We start from the raw sequence: 18398 nt of genomic DNA, 5'->3' as shown, positions 1-18398 counted from the left end.
TCCATAATGCATTCAGGGCCAGATTAGACATGTAGAGGCCCTAAGCTATGTCAAGCTTAAAAGGCCCCATAGCATATATATCTAACAAAAAGGACAATGAAAATAGAATAAAGCTTTATTTTTACTTGGCAACAATGCAATGAAGAACTAGTAATCTAACAAAACCAGCTATTTTTCAATAAGCCTAGTTTCACTAGAAATGTCTTTAAATGAAAATAGATTGTGTAAAACTTGTAATTTAGTCCTTTAAAAAAAAAAATCAGAGGCCTGTTATAATGTGAGCCCCTAAGCTATAGCTGATTTAGCTTGTGCTTAAATCCAACACAGTGTACATTGCCCATGTTTATTAGCCTACTTTCCGCATGGAAGTACCTTTATGCGATTGCATTGCTGTCCCTGTGTGTGTCCGTCCATGTGTGGCCCCCTCTAACAACTTTGCAATGCCTGCACCAATTTGCACCAAATTCGGGACAGATGTTGTTTATGATGATGTCATGCATCCCGATCTAAGATGGTGGTCGCATGGAAAGTAGGCAGATTAGTTCTTACCTGAACGGCATGTTAGTATCTTAGATCACTGGACGTTTGTCCCTAAATAAAAGAAGGGCTACTGGATATTACTGGCAGAAGATTAAACACCAAGCCAGCTAATCTCAGTTTATTCATTTATATTTAGATTTGTTTCTTTCTCCAAAGACTTGGGATAGGCAACAGCGTTTTCAGTAAATGGTAATATATAATTAGATCAACTAAAGTCAAAATAGAAGTCTAAGTTTTAAAAAAAGTATTCCACTGTTTCTAATAATAGTTTTGGAATTGACAAATGAGCACCAGATAGAGGGCCCCAGGTCAATTGTCAGAACCAAGCTGACGGGCTGTGGGCAATTGTACCTCGGTGTGGGTGTGCTCTCCAGATCAGGTCAGTCACCTGAAGTCAGCGGATGGAGATAAAGCTACAGTTTGAGCTGAAGAGAGAAAGGCCCTGAAGTGCAATCAGAAAGAAAGCAAGGCAGCACTCTATTGATCAAGGAAAAGCAGAAGGGTAGGCTTCTAGGATCTATATCAGAACTAGCCTATGCAGAACTGCCTGCCTGCCAGCCAATTGGAGAGGGGATTGTTACATACGCTTATTCACTTTTGCACCTCAAGAAGGCTCTGAGGCCTGAGAAAGCACAGTCCATGGTAGCTCACCAGGCTAGGCCCAGCCTTGGATAATGAGATTTCTTGTTTCTGAATCCTTGACAATTATATAGCCATTTCTGATTCTGGCCTATCGCTCTCAGGTTATTTCTGCATCTTCCAGCACTGCATGCAGAAGAGAATTCCAGCTTAAAATGTTAAAAGAAAATAGAAATTCGTTTGATATTTCAAAATACAGAAATATTCTATAGATATTCCTGTATAGAGTACATTTCAGTGGCCAAATTCCAAGGTTAAAAAGCTATAATTTTTATTATATATGGCTTTTTATTATATATACTGTATTATATTTTATCTATATAGACTAATACATAAGCTCATCTAAAAATGGTCCCGCGGGGTGGCAGCATACCTCCTTGCCACCTCCTTGCACATCAGACCATAAGTGGATCTGGTCCACATTCACAAGTGTACGCCAGTTTTCATTGGTGAACTGGAGAGTATGCTAATAAAGCTAAACCTAGACCAGTGGCCCTATCTGTTGTTACAGCCTGGAGTTCAGGCACAGTAATAGCTCCAGGTCCACAGGATTGCCATATGTGTTGGAGAGAATCCCTGGGCACAAATATCAAAAGGGGGAGACGGGGACAAAAATGTAAAAACCTACTTTTTTTGACTGTCATTGGAAAGAGTGCTCAGCTGTGGATCTTGGCAGCTGTTGCACCCATTTTTCCTCATAACATTCTTTGCACAGAGGAAATTTAGGAGCGTTTCATTTCAATAACCACCCGCTAACTCTAGAGATGTTCTTGAAATGTGAGGAAGAAGGAGTTTACTGAGCCATAATAGAGAGCCAACCTAGCCAGTCAGTAGCACTGGTGATGCCAGAGAAAGTGTAAGCGGCTTTTAAAATACTGACACCATGTAGCATTTGAAAACCCACCTCTTCACCCAAGCATTTTCTGGTCTTTAAAATTTTAAGGTTTTAATTCGTGGTTGATTTTAAATTGTTAAATTGTTTTTTTGTATATATTTTAGCTTGTTTTATACTATTGTTAACCACCCAGAGACGAAAGTTTGGGGCGGTGTACAAATGTAATAAGTAAGTAAGTAAGTAAGTAAGTAAGTAGCTACAATGCCTGAAGAGAAGCACCAGAAAAATGGATAAAATCTATTAAAGCAATCTTCCTGATCAAATTCCTGGATATTTCATATCCAGGATGACACTTTCCTACACCCTGGATGGGATGTCCAATTCCAGGATTGTCCAGGCCAATCTTGGATATGTGGTACCCCTACTTCAGGAGCATCCCAAGACTAAATATTCAGAAATTCCCAGGAAGACTGAATACTGCTTGTTTAGTTATCCTTAATTTTGTCAGCTTGCCCCCATTGAGTTCCAACACATGGATGTGGGTCAAGTGAGAGTTGGATAAAAATGTAAGAGGAGCCGGGAGTTGCTGGCATAATAATGTCACTTCATGCTCAGGTTTCGAATCATTCAACATTATTGTTCCTCATCTAACCAAGCCCCAGATTTATGATTGAATCACCAGAGGGAAAATGTGAATTGTTGTTATAAGCTATGTTCAGCTTTAGGGATAAATCACAGTATTTTGGAAGTGACATCAGCTTTGGTAAGCCTGGCAGCCAGAATGTAGACATTGTGTTGCATACAGTATTTCAGTCTCCTCTCATACAGGAGAGGAGAGCTGGTCTTGTGGTAGCAACCATGACTTGTCCCCTTAGCTAAGCAGGGTCTGCCCTGCTTGCATGTGAATGGGAGACTTGATGTGTGAGCACTGTAAGATATTCCTCTCAGGGGATGGAGCCGCTCTGGGGAGAGCAGAAGGTTTCAAGTTCCCTCCCTGGCTTCTCCAAGACAGGGCTGAGAGAGTCAAGATTCCTGACTGAAACCTTGGAGAAGCCACTGACAATCTGTGTAGACAATACTGAGCTAGATGGACCTATAGTCTGACTCAATATATGGCAGCTTCCTATGTTCCTATGTTTCAGTCTTGGGTTGAGCTATTTGTTAAACATGATTATAAATACACCCAGCTGTAGTTGCTTCTTGGCTTCCTTGCCTATGTTACTATTTTAATTAAGAAATATGACTATGTTTTGCCAAATGTGGTGACAAAAAGCAAGAGATCTGAAAAATGAAATATGTTATTTTGGGATCAGCGCATCAATGGGATATGGGTGTTATCTAGAATTCTATATGCAGCATGTTTAGAATTAGTTATCTGGACTGTTACCAGTCTAGGCTGGTCAGTTGCAAAATGTTTAGACAGACACTGATCCCACATGTCCGTAACCCATACCATAGTGACATGGAAGCCACTTCCCTGTGCTACTGTGATGTCTATTTTGACACTTTGTCTGGCAGTGCAAATCATGCGTGCCTTTCCAGCTTGATAGTCACATGGTTGGAACAACAGTCAGGTGGGAAACATCCATGTGATTTGTTTCATCCATGTTGTGCCAGTGTTCATACACTCATTGCAACAGCATGGAATCGCAACATAGCAGTGCTCTCACACTAGTGAGGGCTCTCTGTGAATTGCTCTTAAAATTGTTTCAGGATGAGCATTTAAGTTCCCTTTTGTGAACTACTATAATCCCCCATGATTTATTAGGTCACCATGTGCTTGCCAATCAAAGCAACCAAAAGGTTAATCCCATGTTTCTGCTCATCCCATGTCACAGCCTAGTCCACCCACAGCTCATTTTCTTACCTTGCCTATCTTTCCCATTCTCTGCTTAGTCCTTTGCTAGTTTATAATTTGCCAGAGCTTCTGGGAAAAACCTCCTGGAATTTAGACCCATGTATGTCACTTGGACACAAGTATATGCTAACTTGACTGCCCTTTATCTAATGACCTGGGCCTGTTTTTGCCATAAACCTGGCACTGGATTACCAGAATAGTTGCAGACAGGAATACTGAATGAACCATATCACCAAGCAGGAATATTGGACTATATCTTGATAGTATCCATCCCGACCTTTTCTTTTTCTTCTCTTTGCGGCTTTTTGTTTGTTTGTTTTAGAATGTTGTGAAATGCCCAGCTCAAGCTTTCTACCTTACTACTTTACCCTACTGGTGAAGCACAGAGCATAATTTCATTAGTGATTTGACCCAGATGTTAAGACTTGGACAAAACTGTTTGGGCTCCCTTCCATCTGGTCCTGGCAGGAAGTAAGAGTGAGACTTCTCTTGCTTTTCCTGTATTTAAAATATTTGGAGCAAGGAGGTCTGACACAGGACTTAAATAGGTGAACAGGTATATTTCACCCCAGCAATACGTTGCTCACTGCCCCCGCTACGGGTATCCTTTGCTAGTGCAAAAAGAAAAAAAGAAAAGAAAAAGTCAGAAGAGAGTATATTGAAAGTCAAACTCAAGTCCACCTAAAGTTGCAGTAGTTGCATTGAGTATAGACCAAGGAGAGGACATTAGTATTCTCTTCCCTAGAGCATAATAGAGTGGTTGAATGACAGTTTGGCCTCCATATATCTATTCCTATGTCATCATAAGCATCACTACTGGGCAGCGGACTATTTGCACAGCATCACCAAAGTGATAAAGTTGCCAACCTGAAAGAGCCTTTTGTTTTACTGGCACAATTCCTCCTTCCCTGTGTGCAAGTTAAAATTCTTCCCGACATAGTCACAAGCTATTGTTAACACAAGTGATTTTTGATAGGGGTTGACACACTGGTAGCAGTTTTTCTTAAAGCTGCTTAACCTCCATGCTTTCCCTCATGTAAAACATGTTTTATTTTCCTCAGTGAAAATAACTGGAAGTGCCTTTCCTGTCTCCTGCACTGCAGAAAGAGAATAAATGAAGCCACATTTACATTCCAGCCACACCATTTCTTTCTGCTTTCTTCTTTTTCTCCTTTTGAGCAGCTAACATGTGGTCCCAGACTTCCCATTACTCCTGACATACTGGGGATCACTTCAGGTACTGTTCTCTTTCATTCTGACAAGTGAAATTAAAAAAGGCCAAATGATAAAATTTGTATCTGACACAGTCAGAAAGACTTGACAATTATTCCAGAAGCCCTTCTACTCCCAGCCTTGCTTCTGGAGTCATAAGTAAGGTATACTGTCTTCAGCTAAGGCTGTATTGTGAATTCAAAATGCATTTAATATATTATACTTCCTAAGACATGTACAAAATATTCTAAATATGTGGCAGTGGAAGGCAGTATCTCTTGCTGTTTTTAAGGCAGGGAGAGGCAAGCTAATAGAGGCAAAAATGAAAAGTGATTGTCTACCACTTGTCTTCTAAACAGAAGGACCCTCTATTTAGTCGTAGGAAATGTCCTTGATCTCCATTCCTACTCATTTTAATTTTAAATTTGCTCACATGTTTTCAGATGGGGCCTAGTACCTAATGAAATCGTGACAGAAAAGTGTTTTCTGAAGCAAAGTTGGGACTAGACGGGTTGGAATTTTACAAAATAGGTGTTGTGTACTCGGGTTCAAGCGCCATCAAGTGCCCAGAGCAGTCAGGTTCATAGCCTGGTGGCTTCCCTCAGTAATTGGCTTCCCAGATTGATGGAGGTAAGCAGATCTGGAAACTTTATAGAAAACAGTGGTGTGGGATCAGAACTTTGGGATGACCTGATTTCCAAGTTCAGAAGAATTCTGGACTGGATTGCTATCCTTAATTCTCCCCCCACCTTCCAATCAGTGACTCTGGTGAAACAGGAAATAGGGACCAGTGTCTTATCAGACAAGCAGAGACAGTGGTGTAGGGAGGCCAGTGGCGGCCCTGGTTCAGCTCGCTGCCAACGGCCCCCTCAGGCACACCCCCTGCATCTGACATCAGACGTAGGGAGTATGGTTTCGCTCGCAAATGGGGCCACACACTCTGTTTGCGAGGAAAATCTGGCCAGCGTCGTGTTCGCAGCACGGCCGGGAGTGGATCTCCCTGCTTTAAAAGGGAAGGGAGACATATTCCTAGCCAGGCTGGGAAGCCGGCGCTGGCTAAGCTTCTCAAAAACGGAGCCGTGCAGCGGCTCAAAATGATCACTTCCTCAAAATGGCCACATCTTCATGAAGAGTCTTTGACCTATGTGGATTGTTTTTCAGTGACATATATCAAAGCTTTTGACTGCTTTGAAAGTCCATTATGGTGCAGGCTAATTCAAAACTGAATGGTTTTGTGGTCTGCCAAGCAAGAATATGCTTGCATGTTGACAACACTGCAGCACATCATTATTTCATCCAAGATCTTTTTTTAAAAAAACTCTGAATGACTCATCATTGGCACTTAATCCCTGATTCATCTAATGACTGTATCCTTTTGGGTGGTTTTCAAAGTCGCCTGGAGCAGGAAAAAAGCAGGCGGCCTCTACCTACAACAACATATGTAAAGCATATTATGCATATACTGTATGCCTGAATCCCACAATCTCTTCGCTTGAGAAACATAGGTGAAAAAATTGTAAGACTTAGGCATGAATGTAAATGTCTGCATCATCACATGTATTTTCAGACTGTGTGAACAGTTCCTTTATCATTCAGAAATGAGAAATGGTACCGGAAAATTATAAAGCAATGCACCATATATTTTTTTTAAATGGCTGGCATTCTGACTAATGAAGCACTGAAGCAACAGGAGAGGCATCAGTGTAGCAACAGTGCTTCTGAAGAGTTCCAGACTAATTCTGCACCAGTGCTAGTGTGTTTGGGAAGGGATTTCAATTTCTTTCTTCCAGAAGCCCTCTGTGTCACCTCAAAATATGTCCCTCAGGGCTACAAGACGCTCAGAGGCATATGTTTGGGCTGCACAGAGCATTTCCTGGTCATTAAAATTTGTTCCTACTGCTAAGCCAGCAGTAGAGATGAGTTAAACTTTTCAGAAGCACCAGTGTTTCTCCCGGCATGCCAGTGCTTTGTTAGTCTGGATGTCAGTCAATATAATACATTTTGTCAGCCGCTTATATTTCAAGGGTTTCTTAATACAAAAAGGAATATTTTGTCTGAACACTATGTTTTGTCTGAACAGGATTCCTAAAAGCTGTAGATTCCACTTTTGCAGAATGGCAATTTGTTGAAGTACCCATAGAGATTCCAAAGCCACGTTGCCTTTCCACAGCCATAAAAATCATATCAGGAATGTTGTTCCTCCTAGTCTTTGTGAGATGCATCTTAACATAGGTGGTGCAGGCCATGGTCCAAGAATCCTAACCTTTCTTGATGACATCATCTTAGTAGACTGCTGCTATTTAGTTCCAGGATCCTGTGTTCTCTTCCTTTGGACCTTGATTTTCACAGGAAATATAGATGAGTTAGTACCACTATTTTAGCATTCAGCAACAGAAAGTAAGCCCTAGTCTGATGAAATATCTGGGTTAGCTTTGTGATGTGTGAAAACAATAGCCTTCTTCAAGAAATTGAACAAATGAGAGAATGGGTGATCATTCGCCTTCCCACACTGAACTGTTGCTCTGTGGTATGGTTTGGATGATACCATCCATCCACTGGGGCCTTGCCAATCCTATGATTACAAATGAAGGTACACACATTCTACCCTTGCCCATGCACATCCCACTCTGGACACTCACATGGGAGGGAATTGCTCCTAATCTGGCAAATCAGAGCTACATTATTATGGCCTAATCAGACAGACTGTCCATACATGAGTATGTAGAGCAGAACTGCATAGTAGGTGGGAAGGGCAGAATGTGTGTACGCACAGTTGTAATCACATGGGGGTATGGCCAGTGGATGATATTGTCTGAACTGGCCCTCTGCTTATTCAGGGGCACATGTTTTAACATCACAGGTCGGCCTATGGAATTTGTATGTTCAGCTGGGCTTGAGGCTGGTTTAGTGAATGTACTGTTATAAACAGGCTTAATTTGACTGTTGATGAGGGATAGGAAATTTTTTGCCTGAAATGAACCATGAGATCAATTAATCAAAAACTACAGAGAAAGGTTTATAGCTGGAAGGGCTTGAAGACTGAATCCATGTTTGACAAGTATAATCTAAATTATACTGTTGGGGGACTTAATTGTGACTGAGAAGTCTGAGAAGTTTATTGCCTTCATGTAGGAAGGCCCTTTTGAAATGGATTGCATAGACAGTCAATTTAGCTGTTGTCTTCAAGAAAAACACAAATCAAGTATATCTGGAATCTGCAGTGGATGAGGAGGCAATGCAGAAAGGAATGAGGTTAAAGGGGGGGAAAGACTGAACAGTTAAGGAAATAATGGCTGACAACCAAAGCAGTGGTCCGAGGCATAGGCGGATTACCGCAGAGGCAATGGAGGCGATTGCCTACGGCGGCAAATCCGGGAAGAGCTTGGGACGGGAAAGTTTGTTTGCTTTTTTACTTTTATGACTGCTGCTGGTGGTGCTGATGGCGGTGAGAGCTTAAGCCTCTTGCCGCCCCACTGCAGCAGCGAGGAGGGTAGAGGTAGCGAGGATGAAACCTCCCCTTTTAAAACTTCTAAATGCTGCCGCAGCAGCTCCAGGGAGCAGGGGATGAGAGGCAAGTTATCCCTTCTGCATTAAAATGCCACTGGGCGGAATGAGGCGGTTGGCTATAGTGGGGACTGGGAGGGTTGTGTGTGTGGGGGAGAACATTCCCCCATTTTACCTTAAAGCAGCTTCCGCTGCTGTGTGTAGCCTCCATGGTGGAGGAACAAGCAACAAACAGTTAAGAGGAGGAGTGAGGGAGAGCTCCTTCAAGCTCCCTCTCAAATGAGTGCATGCCTGGAAGCAGCCTGTTTGGGGACAGGCTGCTTCTGGGGTGGGGCTTGCACTCATTTGAGAGGGCGAGGGGAGCTGGAAGGAGCTCTCCCTCACTCCTCCAGTAAATTGTTCATTTCTCGTTCTTCCACCATGGAGGCTACGCACAGCAGCAGAAGCTGCTTTAAGGTAAAACTGCTTTAAGGTAAAAAGGAGGAATTTTCTCTACCCCACCCCACAACCCTCCCAGTCCCCGCTGTAGCCAGCTGCCCCATTCCACCCAGCGGCATTTTAATGTAGAAGAAGAGACTTGCCCTCTAATGTAGGGGGGGGGGACACTTCCATTTAGAAGTTTAAAGGGGAGGGCTTCATCCTCGCCACCCCTACCCTCCTCGCTGTGGTTGAGGGTGGAAAATCTTTGGTCGCCTACAGACAGGAAAAGGCTTAATCAGTAAGCAAGAGCTGTGTCCTCACAGAGAGAGGCTGCTATTAAGGAAGGTGGGAGGGCAGGGGCCCATCTTCACTATTTGTCCCATGACCCACTCCAATCTTGCTATGCCCCTGGCTTCCTGAGCAGCAGAGCTTGTGCGTGCGGTGGGAGGGGGAGGAATTTCCCCTTATCTCCCCTGGCTCCAGAAGTGTTTTTTGTCTTCCAGAAATATTTCCTGATGGTCCCACAGCCCTCAAGGAGAGCTGGAAGGTATGGAGTCTTCTGGAAGGCATAGAGTTTTCTGGAAGGCACAGAGCACTTCTGAAGGCAAGGCAGATCACTCCCCCTCCCCCCCTGCATACATTCTTCTGCTTGAGGAACCTCTGGCTGCATTAAGACCATCCTCTCCTGCTGCGTCCTCGGACCTCTCTTCTGGACGTTGGCCAATGTCTTTATGCCAAACATGAAAATAATGAGTACATCATGGATACAATTTAAATCTTGAGGAAAATACTTACATTAACTGCATATTCCTGCATATTCTATCCATATTCAGCATATTTCAGGGCTTGTTTAGACTTGCTGATTTTTGTTGTTGTTGCATGGATAGTACTTCTGTAGAAAAAGATGCATACTCCATGATTGTGGATATTTACATGTACATTTCTCCTTGTACACCCCAAATAGGAAGCTCTAGCCAGTTTCTGGAAAAATGTGTTCTGACTTGAGGGTCATTCTGGCCTTCAAGTCTTTTTTCTTCGATGAAAGATATGTGGATCTGTATCCCAGCTCTCACTCTAGCAGATTCCCTTCTTTGTGGCTCAGCTTTTGTTTTGATATCTATAAAGCAGTAGCCACCACTGCACAAAACACAACAATCTGCTGCTGGCATAAAATAATCATTCCGTTTCTTGCTTGGCTTCCAGTCGTTACTGAAGCAACACAATTAATTCTGGAATAATTCCCACTGACAGTTCAAATCCGTAAAAGGTAACCTATTCAGCAAATTCACCGCTTGGTTTCAAAGCATGAATAATGCCATTCTAATATACCTAAGCATCCCTCTCCCCCGACTCATGTGTATAGCATGGGTGTGTGTGTTTTGAACAGGGCCTTCTGGCAGCCAGCTAACAGCCCCTTTCTGCTGTGCCACCAGCACTCTGTTTCCACAGCAAACCAAGGAGATAGACTATGTGATCCAGAAGTGCCCTGTAGGATGAAATGTTGGTCTTGACTTTGTCAGCTGAACCTAGTCTAAAACCGGTCAGCTGACTCCACAGGCCAATGGGGATGTACCAGGACCCTGTCTCCAGGTCAGCTTTTTGGTTTCACCAACATCATTTGTACTAGCTTTGTTGATCTTAGCTAAGTAGGGTCCACCCTGGTTGCATATGAATGGGAGACTAGAAGTGTGAGCTCTGTAAGATATTCCCCTCAGGGGATGGAGCTGCTCTGGGAAGAGCATCTAGGTTCCAAGTTCCCTCCCTGGCGTCTCCAAGATAGGGCTGAAAGAGATTCCTGCCTGCAAACTTGGAGAAGCTGCTGCCAGTCTGTGAAGACAATACAGAGCTAGATGGCCTGACTCAGTATATGGCAGCTTCATATGTTCCTATGATCCATCCTTGCTTCACCCAACCACATATCAACCTCAGTCTGTCTACAGTTGTCGTTCCTCCCTCTTGCCCTCTGCTTCTTGTCTGTACAATCTGGTATCTGACTTTGGCCCATCTATGAGTGTGCCTTCTGCTTCTGGTTTTCCACTCCTTGCCTGACCATGCCTAGGGCTGCCATACTGAAGAGGACAAGACTCCTGTACCCTTAAGAGGGAATTTCCTCTTCTGTGCATTTGTTAAAGTTACAAGAAAACTGTCCTCCTTTTCATATGGCAGCCTAACCATGCCAAACTCCACCAGTTGTCTTGGAGCTGGAACAAGGCTTGACACCATAATCCTCTTCAGATGTTCAGCGCTGATGGTTAGAGCACTGAAAGTGGGGAGGAAGTCCCACCCCACCACTGTCACTCCCTTTTGCAGGCCGCTCACAGTTTGTCCGAAGGGGTAAGCACTGTAACTATAATGGCTGGCATTTCCATGAGCAGCAACCTGGATCGCCCAAGGCTGCCACTCACAGAAGCACCAGCCGTCACGAACAGCTTGCTAGCTCCCAGTCCCAGCTCCGTCCTAACTGCACTCAGTTGCCGAGCAGGGGAGGAGCTCAAGAAGCCTCTGTACTGCTGCTGCAGCTGCAGCCACTCTCCTCCACCCCAACTGACAAAAGGGAAATCTGGAGTCACGGAGAACCTGCTTGGGGGGATTGCAGCTCACACTCTTGGCTATGGGACTGGAGAGAGGGCAAGGACTAGCCTTGGGGGGGGGGGGCTCAGAGGGCCCCCAGAGACTGTGGGCCAGGAGACATTCATCTCCCTTTGTCTTATTAACGGTACGCCCATGCTTGGCAAGGAGCAGGGCCTGGGGCAAATCAGCCAATGTGGGGGCCCCTTCCAGTTAATTTTCATGGGGGTTAAGAGAGCAGGGCCCAGGATGGCCACCCTGCTTGCCATGCTCTAACAACACCCCTGTCTATGTCATAGCCAAGCCCACAGGCCCAGGGGCGTAGCAAGGTTGGAGTGGGCCCAGAGACAAGATTTTAAAATGGGGCCCCCCCACTCAAAGTCCAGGGCCTCCGCACACCCCAGGCCCCCAAGGATTTAAGTCTGATATTCCAAAGTAAGTATGCTGCCTGGAAATACATTTCACTGAATACACACACGCACATGTCACAATATATAGAGATATACATTGAGTACTATACATTTGTTTTACTTTTAATGCCTAGAACACACTAGAAAGATGAATGATTAAAATGGGCCCCTCGCTGCAGATTAGCCAAGGAGACTTTCAACCATGCAGGGTGAGCCTATGTTTGTTTTCTCAGAATTCTGAACAAATTCAGTCAAGTTTGATTCCAGGAGGTTTTTCACAGGAGGCTTTTAAAGCCCTTTAACACACATGTCCTCTGGAATAGAGGTGCTGCATTCACATGTTGGCCAGATTTACCCTGAAGTCCCTGCAAGTTATTGGGGAGCAGTGAACACACAAGAAAAATAAAATAAAATAAAAGCAGAAGACATGCTTCACAGTTCTCACTCAGACCTTCTGGGTTGCAAAACAACTTGCACATAAGTGCATTTATAAATGAATGAATAAAATAAATATAATACTGTTTCTTCCAGAAGTTTTTGTAATTTTCTGCCATGAAACAAGCCACTTATAGGACTTTTTAGATAGTTTTTTTTAAGCCAGCAAATTTTCCAAGCTGTTTAAAAATAAATATTCAGAGACTTCTCAGTCCCTCCCCCCCATATCAAAGCCCTATGGCAAGCAGATGCCTATATATCCAGGTGGGGGGGTGGGGAAGGTAACCACAAAAAGGAGTTCACACTCTACCTGGCAGCAGGGGGTCTTCTGCTGCAGAGAACAGTGGAGGCCTCTCTGGCTACCTCCTCCTTCCTGGCTTGCTTGGGCCCTACTGGAGTTCAGGATTCACAGAGGCCTACACCAGACCTCCGTGGAAGCCCCGCCCACCCGCCGATCAGCTGAGAGGCGGGAGAAAAGGAGTTCTTTGCAGCGTGTTTGCTGCTCCATTGCCGGCCAGGAGAACAAGCTGGGGAGACGGCGAACAGGGCAAGTGGCTGAGGAGCCTTGGGGCTGGGCAGGGGGCAATGGGGAGTCACGTGAGGTGCCTCTGGGGGGCCCCTCCAGGCAGTGGGGCCCCCAGACAACTGTCTCCCCTTGCCCGATCGTTGTTACGCGCCTGCACAGGCCCTTCGGCTCTTAGCCAGGTGTACCACAGTCCCTGCCCAGCTCACATGTTGCAAGTTGACCATTGTAGCCTGGTTCAGCAGTGTATTTTTCTTGGCATGCTGGCACATAATAGCTTGACTAATGGAAAAATGAAAGGAGGCTACATTAGCAAACAATTGCAAGCACTTTTGTCAGAGGAAAAATGGAATGACCAGTAAACGAATCCATTTAATCAAATCTTTCTCACTTTTAACTATCAGAGAGGTGGCATTTTAAATAAATATGCAAAGAGACTGTCTTGCACTAATGTGATCCTATTTATGGGGCAACACTTAAATTAACATGTACAAACGTTAAAAGAATGCCATCTCACGCTTTGAAAGCAGCCTTCCGTCTCCATGTGCACAGCAAAAGAAGAAAATTCCCAGAACACAGAACAGGGCAGGCAGGACACCATATTCTGTTTATACTGTTTGAATAGCAATTACTAACACACTTTCTTTACCGTTTGGCTTCTTTTATCCGCCTCTAAATTTCCAGGTTTGGGATTAAATGGAGATGCGTATTTGGAGAAACAGATGAGGCATAGATACATAAAAATTGCATGGATAGATGCAAAACACTCATGCACAAATTTAGTAATTTTATAGCTTGTTAAAGAACCATCTGAGAAATTATTATGCATCATCGAGCTTCAGAATTCAGAGAGGAAGATTAGCAATGTGCATTTAACCTATGCCCTACAAATGCACAGGGCTTCATTTTGCATGGGAATAAAATGTAGCTCAGCATCTTTCTTATCCAGCAAAATAGACTGATGATCAAAGTATGATTAAAAATGCATGGTCTTTTATGTATTTTGATTCTCTCCTCCATTACCTTTTGATAATTAGCTGCTTGATCTTTTTGTAAAGTAGTTTTTCTTCACTCTTTAATTCTTATAGAAACTATAACTCAAATGAGCACAGTATCTAAATACTCAGTCTTAAGAAGAAATGATTGAACTGTCTATTCTGTTTTTAAAAGTAGTTTTCATGTAGATATGTTTAATGTTTCACCAGTATATAATTTTAATGTGAAAGAGCTTTCTTTGTGGAGAATTCAGCCTGCCACTGGATGTTTAAATTTTCAGTGTCTGTTGTCATGGCAACCAGAACTGAATCTGGTACCCACTGTGTTCAACATAAATTAATTTAAAGTCATAGCATTTGAAAGATTTTATTCATTTCCCCCCCCCAAATCCTAACACTGCTCTAATTTATGTGCAATTCAAGTAGCTATATTTGAAATATCATTAAAGCACATTTATCCTGAGATAATTATTAGTTTTATTGGCAGGATTCCATACTTTGAACATAATGAATAATGTATATAAAAAACTGGTTCCTAGGTTTCTTGTGAAATTAATACACACAGAGAAGATAAACAGAAAATATAAATGAATTCAGTTCTCATGCTTATATATTCTAGGCCATTCACTTTAAAATTCTTATTACTGTATGAAATTTAGTAAATGAAGTGTTAATGTTTATATTTTGCTCAAATTTATTTGCTCCTTTGCAGTATTATGATCATTTTTTGAAAGTAATAGAACTATTAAAGCCACTTCTTAAATATCATGTTTATTCCATTAGGCATTATGAGAGAGAGAATTTATTTTTAAATTTAAGATACTAATCAGGGGAACTTAAATTTTTCATGGGTATTGTCTCATGGGGCTTCAGACTTGCGCAGAAGATTACAGTGCAAATAATGACTATAAGAGCTGACAGAGAAGTGGCAATTTTAATGGGCATAACATTACTAGGTTTTCTAAGTACCATTTGCAAGTACTGTATAGCATACTGTTCCTTTTCTAAACGAATTGTAGTGTATTTATCTCACATATCTGCAGAAAAAACATAGCTTCTGAAAGACAATTATTGTCTGCAGTCTCTCAGTGTTAGAATGATGTGGTCAGTGGTGCCACTGTTGTGCATATATTTTAAGAGCTTTTAAATCTTCCTGTTTAACCACCCTTGCAGCTGCAGAATCCTACACATTTTATAATCATTTCTTGTTATAATACAGTAGCTTGTAATAATGCCTGCTTTTGATATGCAACTCCTTCAAAACGTTACTTTTCATTTCCCTCCCAATCCGATGTTGATTTATAGCTGGTTGAATGGAAAGAAACATTCTACTTAAATACTAGAAATTATAGAAAGAGAACACTACAACCTTCAGCAAAAGACAAAACCAAGGACTCTCTTAACCCAACAACCTTTTGATGTGGAGTCATTGTTGATTCTGGAAACCTTCAGATGCAATTCCAATTTAAAACGGAATGGGCAATCCTCTCCCCCATACAGAGCTTCATGCAAAGAAACACATTGTTAGAACGCAGTGAAATGCTGCTGTGATAATATTTCATGTTAAGTGTTAGAAAGCAAGCATCCTGCATATTAAATATTTAGATTGCCACCACGACTGCTGTTGTGAACATCTTTACTGTCATTGTCATTGTCTCTGTGTGCCTGGTAGTTATAACCTTGCCATATTGACACATGCTATAACGAGACATTTAAGCATCCAAGAATGTGCCGCAGCTCGGCTTGACTCATTTTGCACCAACCACACACACTCATTAATAACGCATCCAACTCTTTGGGTCCCTGTGGGGATTTGTTGAACAGTATTTCTGACTGCAGCATGAATGGCTGGAAACTTTTCTGCTCATTTGTCTTAAATCCTCCAATCACCCTCCATTTTAACGAGCATGCTGCCACTCATTATGTTAAATCTTCTTTAACAAGCATCGGAGAAGAGAGACACTTCAGTATAGCAGACGGAACAACTGAAGGCTTCCTAAATGGCTTCCGTTATAGATCTGTTCTCTGCAAACTGGAAATGAAATGGAACCTTCGGAGCATTGCCGAGGGAGTGTGGAAGGGAAAGAGTGCTTTCCCCCACAGTTCAGTGAGAATTGGCAAGTTCACAGAAAAGATGCTGCATAAAGGAGAATGCTTATGTAAATGGATTGGAAAGGATTCACATCAGTGAACATAGCTACGCTTGGGTTAACTGCATCAATACTCCACTTTATTTGTTTTAAAGCTCATTTCGAATGGCAGATAGTTGACTCTGAAATAAATGAATTGATCCCACTCTGCCTTATCCATTATTAAGTCTTAGTGGGCAGAAGGCCATTATCGTAATATATCAACTACCCCCTCATCCCCTCCCTCCAGAAGAATTTTGGTATCTTTTAAAGCCAAAAACGAGCACAAAAAATTCAGCCATTGTCTGAAACTGTATCAGCCACATGTAGTACTTTTGACACACACTGAACATGGTTTCATTTCATTGGACACATGTTCATAGCAACCATAAGAACTCCTCTGTTTGTTTGTTTGTTTAATCTGCAGGTAATGCTTGGTTCTTTGTCTCATTAAGTCCATTATGTTTCACTCATGGGGACAAAGACCAAGGTCTTCTCTGTCATGGAACTAACCCTCTGGAATTCTCCCCCAAGTGAGATTTGCCTGAGCATTTCTCTTACTGTATTTAAGCAGCCGATGAAAGCATTACTTTAAGAACTAGATGCTACAACATTTTGTGCTGTAAGCAAAAACAGTTGCTACTTGTTGAATGCTGATACTTGTTTTACTGATCGTTGTGTTTTGAATGTGTTCTATTGCATATATACCATAATATTTTTATTGCACTGTACCTGAATCCAAGACTAGTCTCCCCACCCTGTTCTTTGACATACGAAATCAGGGGGTTGTCTTAAATTCAGAATCCTCTTCCTTTTGGGTAAATACAGGAATAACCTAAGTTTAACCTCTATTTTTAAGGGGGTTGTCTTAAATTTAGAGATGTCTTCTATCCAGGTAAATACAGTATGATGCCTTTGGCAGGGTCCCCTGCAAAGGCAACTGATAAATCCTAAAATTACACACACACACACAAGCTCATGGAGACCTAGCCTGTGAGAGATGGTGGCTGACATCCTAATGAAGTGATAGAGGACACAGAGAAGGTGTTCTTAATTCATCTGGAGACTTCCCTATCCTGTAGCACCTGTGGGCAGGGGGAGTGATTTCACTGATCTTTCCTGCCTCTGGAGATGCTCCGTGCCCTCAAAAAATATGTCCCCGAGGACCGCAAGACCCTCAGGAACTTATTTTTGGAAGGCACAGAGTAGCGTGTGTGTCCGTACATACTAGCTGTGGTAGTAGGGAAGCCTCCAGCCCATTTAAGAGCACCTCCCCCTGTGCATGATGCTTGAGTAGGAAAGCCTGTAGCAGCGAAGACACAGTGTCTCAGTGTGTCCTCACTTTTGATAGTTAGGATGTCAGCCAATGTTTTTAGAGAGAAAAGTAAGGCTCATGGCTAGTGAGGAAAATTCTCCATCAGAAGAGGACAGCATCCGAGAGTATTATGCGTTGCCACGACCTCCTGCTCCTAGACAGAGCCAATCAGAGAGCTTTCCTCTCCTTCCAGGAGGGAGGGGCAATCCTCTCAAGCTTCAGTCTTCACCCTGTCTCCCTCCAGCAGGAGGCTTTTCAGCTTTGCTCTGGGCTATATCTTTAAGCTCCCTACCACACTATTCTCTTGTTTCCCATTCTGTCCTGAGCTGTCTCAATCAGGGCAGATTGTCAGTCAGGGGAAGGTCGGGGAGACGTTTTAAGTACCGTGCACCGTCTGCAGCTCTTCTCCCAAAGCGGTTTGGGTTCTCCTGACGGTAATGGCGGCAGATACAGCAGCAGCGACGTCGCACCTTGAGAGGGAGGTTTCTCCCTCCCTCTCTGAAAATTCTGTGGCGACGGTTGTATGCCGCACCGAGTTAGCTCTGTCAGGGAGCTGGGGCTGCCTGTTTTATCCCCATGCGCCCTGTGTCACCAGCCTCCGTGCCTGCGTGCCTCCAGCCCACCGTTGCTTCTGGGGAGGGCGATCGCTCTGATGAGTCAGCGTCTGACAGAGAGGAGGGGGAGCTGTTGGGGGATGAGGAGGACGCGGTTGCAGCACCACATGCCCCATACCGCTTGTTTTCTTGTTCTGACTTTCCAGTTCTCCTTCACAAAGCACGCAAAACCTTGTGTTTGGGGTGTGTGGTTCCTGCCCCCCAGAACAAGTCTGAGGGTGATCCAGCCGTTTTGCCCTCTTTGAAGGCGCCTGAAGTGGTGGTGCCCTGCCCTCAGCTTTTCCTGGATATTATTCAGACTGAGTGGGAACAGCCCACAAAAAGCAAGTGTCCTCCCCCTGAGATTAAACGTTTGTACACGAACGCTAAGACAGTTATGGATAAGCTTCAGGTGCGACCGG

At 43.3% G+C, this 18398-nt stretch overlaps 1 long non-coding RNA gene across 1 annotated transcript; it reads right to left on the bottom strand.

Moving 5' to 3' along the window:
* Positions 1–6618: 6618 nt before the first annotated feature.
* LOC128347704 (uncharacterized) lies at positions 6619–17499 on the bottom strand. The gene is made up of 4 exons (XR_008317666.1): positions 15352–17499; positions 12732–13226; positions 9804–9900; positions 6619–7419 (listed from the first exon to the last, which is right to left on the bottom strand). It is a non-coding gene; the product is annotated as an uncharacterized LOC128347704 (long non-coding RNA).
* Positions 17500–18398: the final 899 nt, after the last annotated feature.

The sequence above is a fragment of the Hemicordylus capensis genome, chromosome 2 (assembly GCF_027244095.1).
Source record: "Hemicordylus capensis ecotype Gifberg chromosome 2, rHemCap1.1.pri, whole genome shotgun sequence".
Taxonomy (NCBI): Eukaryota; Metazoa; Chordata; class Lepidosauria; order Squamata; family Cordylidae; genus Hemicordylus; species Hemicordylus capensis.
The sequence above is the reverse complement of the archived record's forward strand: the minus strand, read 5'-3'. Positions and strand labels throughout refer to the sequence as shown.